The sequence below is a fragment of the Dipodomys merriami genome, unplaced genomic scaffold, assembly GCF_024711535.1.
Source record: "Dipodomys merriami isolate MVZ:Mamm:240054 unplaced genomic scaffold, mDipMer1.0.p SCAF_3, whole genome shotgun sequence".
Lineage (NCBI taxonomy): Eukaryota > Metazoa > Chordata > Mammalia > Rodentia > Heteromyidae > Dipodomys > Dipodomys merriami.
The window spans coordinates 79,209,568-79,219,452 of record NW_027204492.1 but is presented as its reverse complement, the minus strand read 5'-3'; the positions used below and the strand labels follow the sequence as shown (position 1 = coordinate 79,219,452).

At 39.5% G+C, this 9,885-nt stretch overlaps 1 pseudogene; it reads right to left on the bottom strand.

Annotated features, from left to right (window-relative positions):
* Positions 1-8,128: 8,128 nt before the first annotated feature.
* LOC138839865 (transcription factor 7-like 1 pseudogene) lies at positions 8,129-9,535 on the bottom strand (annotated as a pseudogene).
* Positions 9,536-9,885: the final 350 nt, after the last annotated feature.

The window sequence follows — 9,885 nt, the reverse complement described above, 5'->3', positions numbered from 1 at the left end:
TTTTTCTGGGTTTCTGTGGCTTAAGTTTGTAATCCTAGCTATTCAATAGGTTGAGATCTGAGGATAGTGGTTCAAAGCCAGCCATAGGAGCAATGTCTGTGAGATACGTATCTCTAATTAAGCATCAAAAAATGTTGGAAGTGGACTCGTGTCTCAAGTGTTAGGGTAATAGCTTCTAGCAATAATGCTCAAGAACAGCACTCAGGCCCTGAGTTCAAGCCCCAAGACCAGCACAGAAAGTAAGAATGAAAGACAGAGAGAGACAGAGACAGACAGAGAGACAGAGAGAGAGAGAAGGAGGAAGAAGAGGAGGAGGAGGGAGGGAGGGAGGAAGGAAGGAAGGAAAGGGAAGGAAAGGAAGGAAGTGAAAATGAAAAAACAAAAGTTATGACCAGGAGAAAACCTACTACCTTCAGAAAACAAGAGTATAACCCCCAACTGGGCATCGTAGTACATGTCTGTGATTCCAGAATGAGGATTCCTAGTTCAATGCCAACACGTGAGACATGGTTACAAAAAGGAAAGAACAAAGGAAGGGAGAGAAGGGAGAGAGAGGAGAAGGGAAGGGACAAGGGAGAGAGAGATAAAAGGAAGGCAAGGAGATAAGGGAAGAAGTAGAGAAGGAAGCAAGGAAGGAAGGAGGGAAGGAGGGAGGAATGAAGGAAGGAAAAGGAGGGAGGGAGGGAGGGAGGAAAGAAGGAAGGATTGATTTAGGAAAAGTCTTCCATCCAAACAAGTAACATAAGGTCATAAGGGACCCAGCAAACTCATACTTACATCATACTAAAACACATTAGAAAAAATAGTAGTAATAAAGAGGGACATTTACTATCAGGAAAAGAAAACCTTGGCCAGAAAAGACTGGTTTTCACCTTTAGTCCTAGCTTCTCAGATGGCTGAGTTATGGAGAATTATGATCTGGAGTCAGCCAGGTAGAAAAATTCATAAGAATCCATTTCTCCAAACACAAAAAAAACAGGCTATAGGTATAGCTAAAGTACTAGATTGTTAGCCAAGCAATCAAGATAAGTAAGGTCAGAGTCATGAGTTCAAGCCCTGATACTGAAGATATATATATATATATATATATATATATATATATATATATATATATAATGAAAGTATACCTAGAAATAGGCACACAGATATGAAGCAGAAAATTTAATTAGTACTGTCAATAATAGGTAAAATTACTATGCATAAAATCAATTTTACTAAATTTTATTTTCATGTTAAAATAGGGAAAATTGCAATTAAAAAATTTTACACACCAATGAATATGCTCATTCTGTGTCAAGTTATAAACAAGGTGCCTGACTCAATATTTGCATGTAGTTTTCATATTAGTTCTTTGGGAATGTAGCTCAGCAGTAAGGTGATGCCTAGCATGTAGAAAGCTTGAAATTTTGACTGCCAGCACACTAAAATAAAAGTTAAAATAAAACCTAGAAAAGGTGCCATCTTAAAAAATACAGTAGGTACAGCTCTTTCATTTCTTCTTCAATTTTTACCAAAATTCTAACCCTACTTATGCTAGTAAGAATTGCAACCCATCTGCTGAAGTTCATATGGAGTCTTGGTTGCTGAATTTGTATTAAACATCAGTGTTCACTAGGAATGCTGTTTTTTAAACAGTCAGTAACATGATCAACTTTAGAAACAGTTAAAAATATTTCCAAACCTTATACAAGATGAGACATTGTCAAGGTACCAGCATAGTCAGGCTGGAAAGGGTCCCAAAGTGCCCTTCCATTACACACATTTAGCAAATACTTGGTTTATTATTTTATAAAAGATTGCTTGTGTTGGAGTCTGAAATAATTATCAGTTTTTTCAAAATGTAATTTCCCAGAACTACTCTTCCATATTTTGGTGTGGAAGAACAAAATGTCCTCTTCCTGTCTGGCTGGTCCTGGAGCTTGAAATTAGGGCTTGAGCACTGTGTCTACAATTTTGTGCTCAGGGCTAGTACGCTATTGCTTGCACCACAGCTCCACTTCTGGCTTTTATTAGGTGGGTAATTGGAGATAAATATCTCTTTCCTCCCTGGGCTGCCTTCAAACAGCGATCTTCAGATATCAGCGTCCTGAGTAGCTAGGATTGCAGAATGAGCCATCAGCATCCAACGGAAGTACTTTTCTTGCTGTCTGTCATCTTTCCTTGGGGGAAAGGGGAGGGACTTTTAGTAACGGACTTTCCTTCACTAGGTCGATCATGACTGAACCCACAGCATCCGGATCTTTGGGAACCGCAGCCATGAAGTTTGAGGCCGAGATTTTTGACCAAGTTTTCCTGTTTCGTTTTAAGGGTAAGCTGAGAAAGCTTCGGGGAAGGAGAGAGGACCCGAAGAAGGCAGCGATTGGAGGGAGCCTGAGAGCGGTGCCTACGGATGATTCTGGAACTCAATTCCTGTCATCTTTATCTCTCCTAGTCATCCCTTTGCAGTCAGACCCTATCCTTCCCTCAGCCCAGATTGTGCAGAATCTTCTCTGTCAAACCTCGCTTTTGGTACTTTGCTGTGTACCCAAAAGTTTGTACACTTGCGTGGAAAGGATGGTTTCTAGGTATCCATTAGTCCCAAGTGTCCATTTCCTAAAGGAGCATTCATGGCAGGTGCTACAGGCTTCCCAGGGTTTTTCATTCACTAGTCGGACGTCAACAGTATTTTTTGTTTTCCAGGGGGATAACTAAGTTGCACCTTGATGAACTTCAAGTTATGCCAGGTAAGATGATCTCTAGGATAGTTCTTGTGCAACTAACCTTTTACCTTTTGCTATAGAAGTCATAAACATGTTAGCTGATGGCGCCCAAACCTGCATCCTCCATATCAGCGCAGATACATTGAAGTTCACTGTTGCCCATGCTGAAGATGAGATTTACTCCTCTTATGAGCTGCACCAGGTGAGCAAGAGTTCCCAGAGGCTCCATACTGTCCCCATAGCCACTAAATGGGCCACAAATGCCTGCTTTCTTCCTTCAGGAGTGCTATTTCACCAAATTTGAAATGGAAGGCAACTCTGAGGAAAATAACGAGATACATTTAGAACTAGGATTGGATCGGTTCTGTGCAGCCTTCAATGCTGTCCAGAATGGCAGAGCCATGACCATGAAATTGAGTAGCATCCATCCTGGCTGCTTCACCGTCTGTATAGAGAAGGTGAGCACAGAGAAAGGGGTTTCTCAAACTTTCTAGAATGGTCTTGCCTTAGAACAAATAAAAGCCATGGTAAGCTTGGGCTTCATTGAAATATTTTTAAAAGCTCATTGATCATCTTCAAAATTAAGCATCTGGTTAATGAATATTTTTCCTCATTGTAGTTGTTTGATTATACTTGTTCTTTTTAAAATTATTTATTTATTTTATTAAGTAGTTGTACCCAGGGCTCCAATTCCACAAGTACAATGCATAGTGATCAGTGATAACCTTTCCAGCATTCTGCCTGATCTTTCCCCACCCCATCCCCTCTCTGTACTTAGGTTACATAGGTCAAATTTTTACATAATGTGCATTGAATATAATGTTTGTATTTGTTCACACTTCTTCCCTCTATTTAAGGCCTTCTCATGCTACCACCACCATAGAACATATTTTGGTATCTTGGTAATTTATTTTGTTAAATGATTTGCTAGTTGTTCAGAAGGCTAAACCCTTTATTTCCCTAAGCATACTATCTGTCAGTCAATATATTTGTGTGTAAATTATGTATGTTCTATTAAATAATGTAATCACACAATGTTGAAGCAAGTTTCTGCCTTTTCAAACATTAAAACATCCAGCACCTCTGTTTCTTTCATTGGTATTGTTGCTCAGTGTCGAAATCATACTTCTACCTGTTCCAATTAGATGTTTTCTCCTTCCCCTCCTCTGCCTTAAATTATCTGGTTATTCAGCAGTAACACATTGACTTTGTGTGTTGTTACCAGATGAGTTTAGTGCACATGTCTCCTCAGAATGAGATACACACATGCACACGTGTGCATGCACACACACACACACACACACACACACACACACACACACACAAACACACATACACACATAGAACATATCCACAGAAGGAAGTTCATATTTCTTTCCATTTTAGAGTATGTCTGAACAACAGGACATTTTGAAACTTTTTCTAGCAATATTATGAGTGTATTGTTAAAGTTAGTGGCACAAGCTTCATAAATTACATATCTTACTGAAAAAAATTAAATCAAAACTTAACTACCAATGCTAAAACAAGGATACAGCTTGATCCATTGTAACAATGAGATGTACAAGACACTATGTTGAAAACGAACTTTACAACGGGGGGGGGGCAGAGGAAGGAGTTGAGGAGGTGAGGAGAGTAGGGATGGTAGAGGAAAAACAAAGGAGGTGGTAACAATGCTTGGTAGGAAATGTACTCATTACCTTACTCATGTGACTGTAACCCCTCTGTACAGTATCTTTACAATAAAAAATATAAAAAAACTTATGTACCAAAAAATGTTCTCCAAAGTTGAGAAAAGTAGTGGCATTCTATCTTCCATAGTTTTATTTACAAATCTAATATCTTCTTTCAGGCAATATAAAGACAATATGTCACTTAAAAGTTTTAGTAATTGCCAAATATATAAAAAGTAATTAACTACTCAAAATGAATGTTATTCAAAACAAAGATGTTGATCTTGTTAGTGTAGATTCTCATTTAGTAGTTGTGGTCATAGAGTTTTCTATAATGAGGCCCTTGTATAAATTAATAGGAAATAATATGTACATTTCTAAATTAAAAGATAATTAGCAATATGCCAAAATGAATATAAATACTAATTCACTACTTATTTAATAAAGAAAAAGAAATGTTTAAAACACCTATGCCCATAATGCCATTGAAGATTTCCAAAGGACACACAAGAGACTGATTACTGACATTTTTCCTGAGGATATTTTTGATTCTTAACATGATGTTCAAAGGCTTTTCCTGTGTGAAAACCTTAGAGTTCAATCCCAAACCCAACACATTAAGTATTTTCCATGATGGGTTCCATTGTCTTCCCACTACATGAGTGGTGAGGTTGAGCCTTCACCTGGAGTCTTTCTCCTTCCTTCCAAAGCCTTCTATTCCTTTCCTGCTCAGCACCAGGGCTTCTTGACCTCTGTCACCCTTACAGTCCTCCTGGGTTTGTGTTAGCAGAACAAGTTTGCTCCTTCCATCTGACAGATTCATATGCTATTCCTCTTTTCCATGATTTTCCATGGAAATCTGTTTCTCTACTTACTGTGACTTCTGTTCAGATTTTTACCTTCTCTTATAGTATAGCAACCACCCCTCACTCAGCCTGGTCTCTGTTCTAGTGAGTGTCTCATTCATATATATATAGATATAGATATAGATATAGATATATAGATAGATAGATAGATATGTATAGATATGTGTATGTATATATATCTTGTTTCATATATATATGTATATATGATATATACGTGTATATGTACTCATATATATATGTATATATATATATATATATACATATATATATATATATATATATATATATATATATAGCTTGCCTTACGAATACTTTTGTCTCACTGGGACATTCAGGACTTTAAAAGTCTCATTTATTACACTTCTCATTTCCTTAGGACTCAGAGTAGAAGAAGCAGAACATCATTATGGGTTGTGTGAATGTTGAGTGAATGGTTTCAGTATGTTTCACTTATATTGGGTATTTTAGGTTGTTTCTTAATCTGGGTGCTCTGATTTTGCCTATGTTTCAATACTGACAATATAAAATGTTTGAACTCTTTTCTTGGTAGTTATCGCTGTCAGGCAAGATTCGAATTATGACACATCAATTCCCAGTAAAGATTATCCCCAGAAACTTGGTGAAGTACATGCTGTAGAACCCTGAATGACTCACCTGTAAATGATGCCTGCAGTCCTGTTTCAACACCATTAAAGAATTAGATTTGCTTTCTCTAATGTTCTATTTGTCATAATCTTGCATTCTACTTAAAATTGGGAACATTTCTGACAATGAAATGGTACTAATATTGTAAGGAAAATAAAGCTGAATATTTGTCTTTTGTTATTTTTGGAAGTGCTCTCAATACGATGTTGCATAGAATAGAAATAACATTGTTGACCCATTTGAGAGAAAGTGCTTTGCTAGTAACATTCTTTAAGTAAAACAAAACAAATCAGATGTTTCTCCTAAGTTGTGTAATGTCTCAGACTGTTTTGAGCCTATCTACTGGAACTCCTATATAGTAAGTGAGAGGATCAATATTTGTAACTCAGGCTGTGGGGCTGTTAGGAGGTGAGGGATCTTTTAGGATCTAGAGCCTAGTAGAAGGGAATTAAGTCATTGGGGTGTGCCCTTAAAGGAGATATTGGAACTGCCCCTGGTCTTCTCTTACTCTCTGCTTTCTTGCTGCCATAAGGTGAGTTGCTTCCTCTGCCACCTTCTTCCACCATGATGTACTGCCTTTCCACAAGCCCCAAGGTAACAGTCCAAACCAGCAATGACCGAAAACTTCACAGTTGTGAGTCAAAAAACTTGCCTGTTTATAAGTTGGTTATCTCAGGTATTTTATTATGATGTGAGAAAAGGAAGAACACAATCACTGGTTATTTATCAGAAGTTATCATTCTTCAGTGGGATGCTGTCTTATTATTGGTCCACTTATTCTTTACCTGGCACAATTTCATCATGATAAATAACTTAAAATTTCTACTCATGAAAACCAAGCTGGGCTGTAAAACTTTTAGGAAATGCCATTTGTGTGCTCCATATAGTCTAACACTAACAAGGCAATGGCTTCTTTACTGTTTCCATACTTTGACCATTGTGAATTGTGCTGTAATTATCCAGGGTTCTCTCTAATCTCAGCAAAGAATGACAGTGAGACTTTGATGGGGTTTCAATGAATTTGTAGATCACCAACAGTAAGACCATTTTCACAATATTGATTCTGCTAGTCCATGAACATAAGAGGTCTTCCAACTTCTGGTATCTTCTTTAACTTCTTCAAAAATTCATAATTATTACTGTAGCAGTTTTAACCTCCTTGATTAGATTTATTCCTAGATATTTTGAGCCTATTTTGAATAGAATCATGCTCTTAATTTTCCTCTGATCCCATTTATTATTGGTATTTACACAATCTACTGACTTTGTTTTTATTTTGTATTCTTCTGCTTTCTTGAAGTTGTTTGTCAGCTCTACAGGCTTGGGGTATGGTTTAAAGGTCCATTATTTTCCCTTTTCTATTTTTAGCTTTTTTGCAACTGAAATTTTATTTTCTTTTGTGAAAATAAACAACTGAAAATTTAATTTCCTCCTAAAAACATAAAATCCACAAATTAAATATACAGGAAAAGCATGTGAGCTGTTTGTGAAAGGGCAGAGGATCTTAAATTTTGGGGGATTGTTAGCACAGACCCAGGTGACAGGAGCCAGAATCTGGAATCGGGTCCTGCCTGTCACTCTGAGTCCCTGAGCAGGAAGCTCTCAACTGGTAATACTAACTTCCTCACAGAGGCAATGACAGGTACCTTGAGTGTCTTTAAATGTTGGAGGGACTATTTCAGAGGACCTAGTTCCCCACCATAAGTTGGAGGCTGGCCAGTATGTGCCTACTGAAGGAGAAGGGATACTGGTAGAAACCAATCAGGCCAAGGTATCTTCACACATGGCCATAGACTTACACTGAGCAGAGAACAAGGGAGAAAAACCCATAATGTTTAGCATCTGATAAGAATGGATTCAGATGAGGAGACACCTTGCTAGAGATCCAGACCCTGGTGACCCTGTAGACCAAAGCTCAGATAGGCAGAGACTGATGAGGGGAGGACATCAGTTAGTAAAGAGGTAGTGAGAAATTATCTCCTGCCCAGATAGGTCCACCACAGCATGCACAGTGGAAATAACACACTACATTTCAGTTTTCTTTCTTCTAATGATTTTGATTCTGCTTTGTTTTGTTTTATAAAAAACTTTTTACATCCATACAATCTAAAGTGCCTTTGTTAGCTGCCACATTACAAAACAGTATGAAAGGATCAAATACTGAACAATGAAGTTTCTTTTTCTTCTGAATAAGTACTAGTCACTATCACTCACATGATAACTTGCATAGATTGACGGGGGAAGTTTAGTGGGCACATTTTATGACCAAAGAAAGAGTCTGGGCCTGTAGCTTAGGGAGAGTCTACTGGGCATGAAATGTGGCCTGAAAGAAACTGGGAGAAGTAGACAGAGTGGTGGGCATGGACTCTAATGGGAAAGCTGAGGAAACGAGGGGAGGCTGGCTACCAATCTAGATGGAGGAACTGAGTGCAGCCTTAACTGACAGGAAGGCAGTTGTGTAGAGAGCCAGATGGGCAGGGTCTCTGATTTTATAGTGAAGGAAAGGGGTTGTACTTGCCCAAGTGGGTTGCAACCAGGGCAGCTGATGAGGCGTAGCCTGCAGAGAAGGTAGCAGGCAGTTTCAGAGAGGGCAGGTACTGAACATATGGCTTCTTGCTCTTGGAGGTCAGAGCACCCTCCGCTTCTTGGACTTTGTGTTTTGACTATGTCTGTGACAGCTGCTTTTCTCTCCTTCTCTTCTTTTTCTTACCACAACTGTCCCACTGTGACCAGGTTTGGTAGAGCTGGGAATGAAGCTGCCACTCTTCTGGGCTAGTTCTTTGTACTTGGCCTGTTCTTCTCAGACAGATTGTGCCAGTTCCTTCCCAAGATTTGGTTAGTGGCCACAGTTTCCTTCAGGGTACACCAAGCCACCACTTTGGCTCTCATCTTCTTCATATACAACATGAAGGCACCCAGAGCCTACTTCACATGTGGCTTCTTCTCCTCCTTCTTGTTGAAGGTGACTGGGGATTTTGTGCTCTCTATGGGGCTCAAACTTGAGTCTGCTGGGTCTTGCTTCATGATGGGGAAGATGATGGCAGAGTAGGGGATCCCTGAGGTGGACATGCCAGCATGGACTTTGAAGCATTTATGGCAAAAAGCAGAATAAGGGTGTAGAAGCCACCAAGAGGGAGAGAGTACCGGGCTTTCCTAGCTGTAGGACAGACGAGCCAAAGGAACTGGCAATTTGTCCAACAGCTCTTGAAGATAGAGGGTAATATGGTAACAGCAGGTGAGGGGGTGGAGGCATTCCTGTCTTTGACCAATATCTGGGGAGAAATATTTAAGAGGGGAACCAGGGAAGAAGTGCTTCCTGCTCTAGGTGGTGGGGGCTTTAAAGGAGTAGGTATGATATGCATGCCAAACATCTAACTTTGTTAGACTGAAACTTTGTTGTACTCGTCCATGTGCCCTGGACTGTTGCACTGGAGGGAACATTAAGGAGGGGCTAATTCATCTGCAGCTACTTGTGTGTTCCACTGGGAGACAGAGGGTGTTTGGAGAGGTACTGGCTGCTCTGGTAGGTGATCATCAGGAAGAGGTAATCTGGGTATGAGTTTCACTTAAAGAAATTGCCTTCCTGGGGACTTCTCACTAAGGAAAAATAGTCCCATGGCTTTTGGAAGATGATCCAAGAGGATGAGCTCATCTTTTTCCCTTAGGTCATCCCCTTGTTGGGTTTCTCCAGCTCCAAAGTTTCTGCAACACCTGCAACCACCAATGCCATTCATGTGATGCCACCAGCCACCACTACCCAGCTGGGGCATGTAGGGGTAGTGGGCCAGAGCTATCCAACCCAAAGCCCCATGCCTCCTGCAACTTTCCTGGTAAGGCCTGGACTGGCTAGAGTCAGAGCCCTTCTTGCACTGCAGACTCACAGTCACTGCCTGATTTCACTGGGGCATTCCAAAGCCTGCTCTATTGTTTCTTGAAATATTTATACAAAGGAATTTCAATTTAACATGTACATTTATGCATATATTGCATTTGGATTAGAAT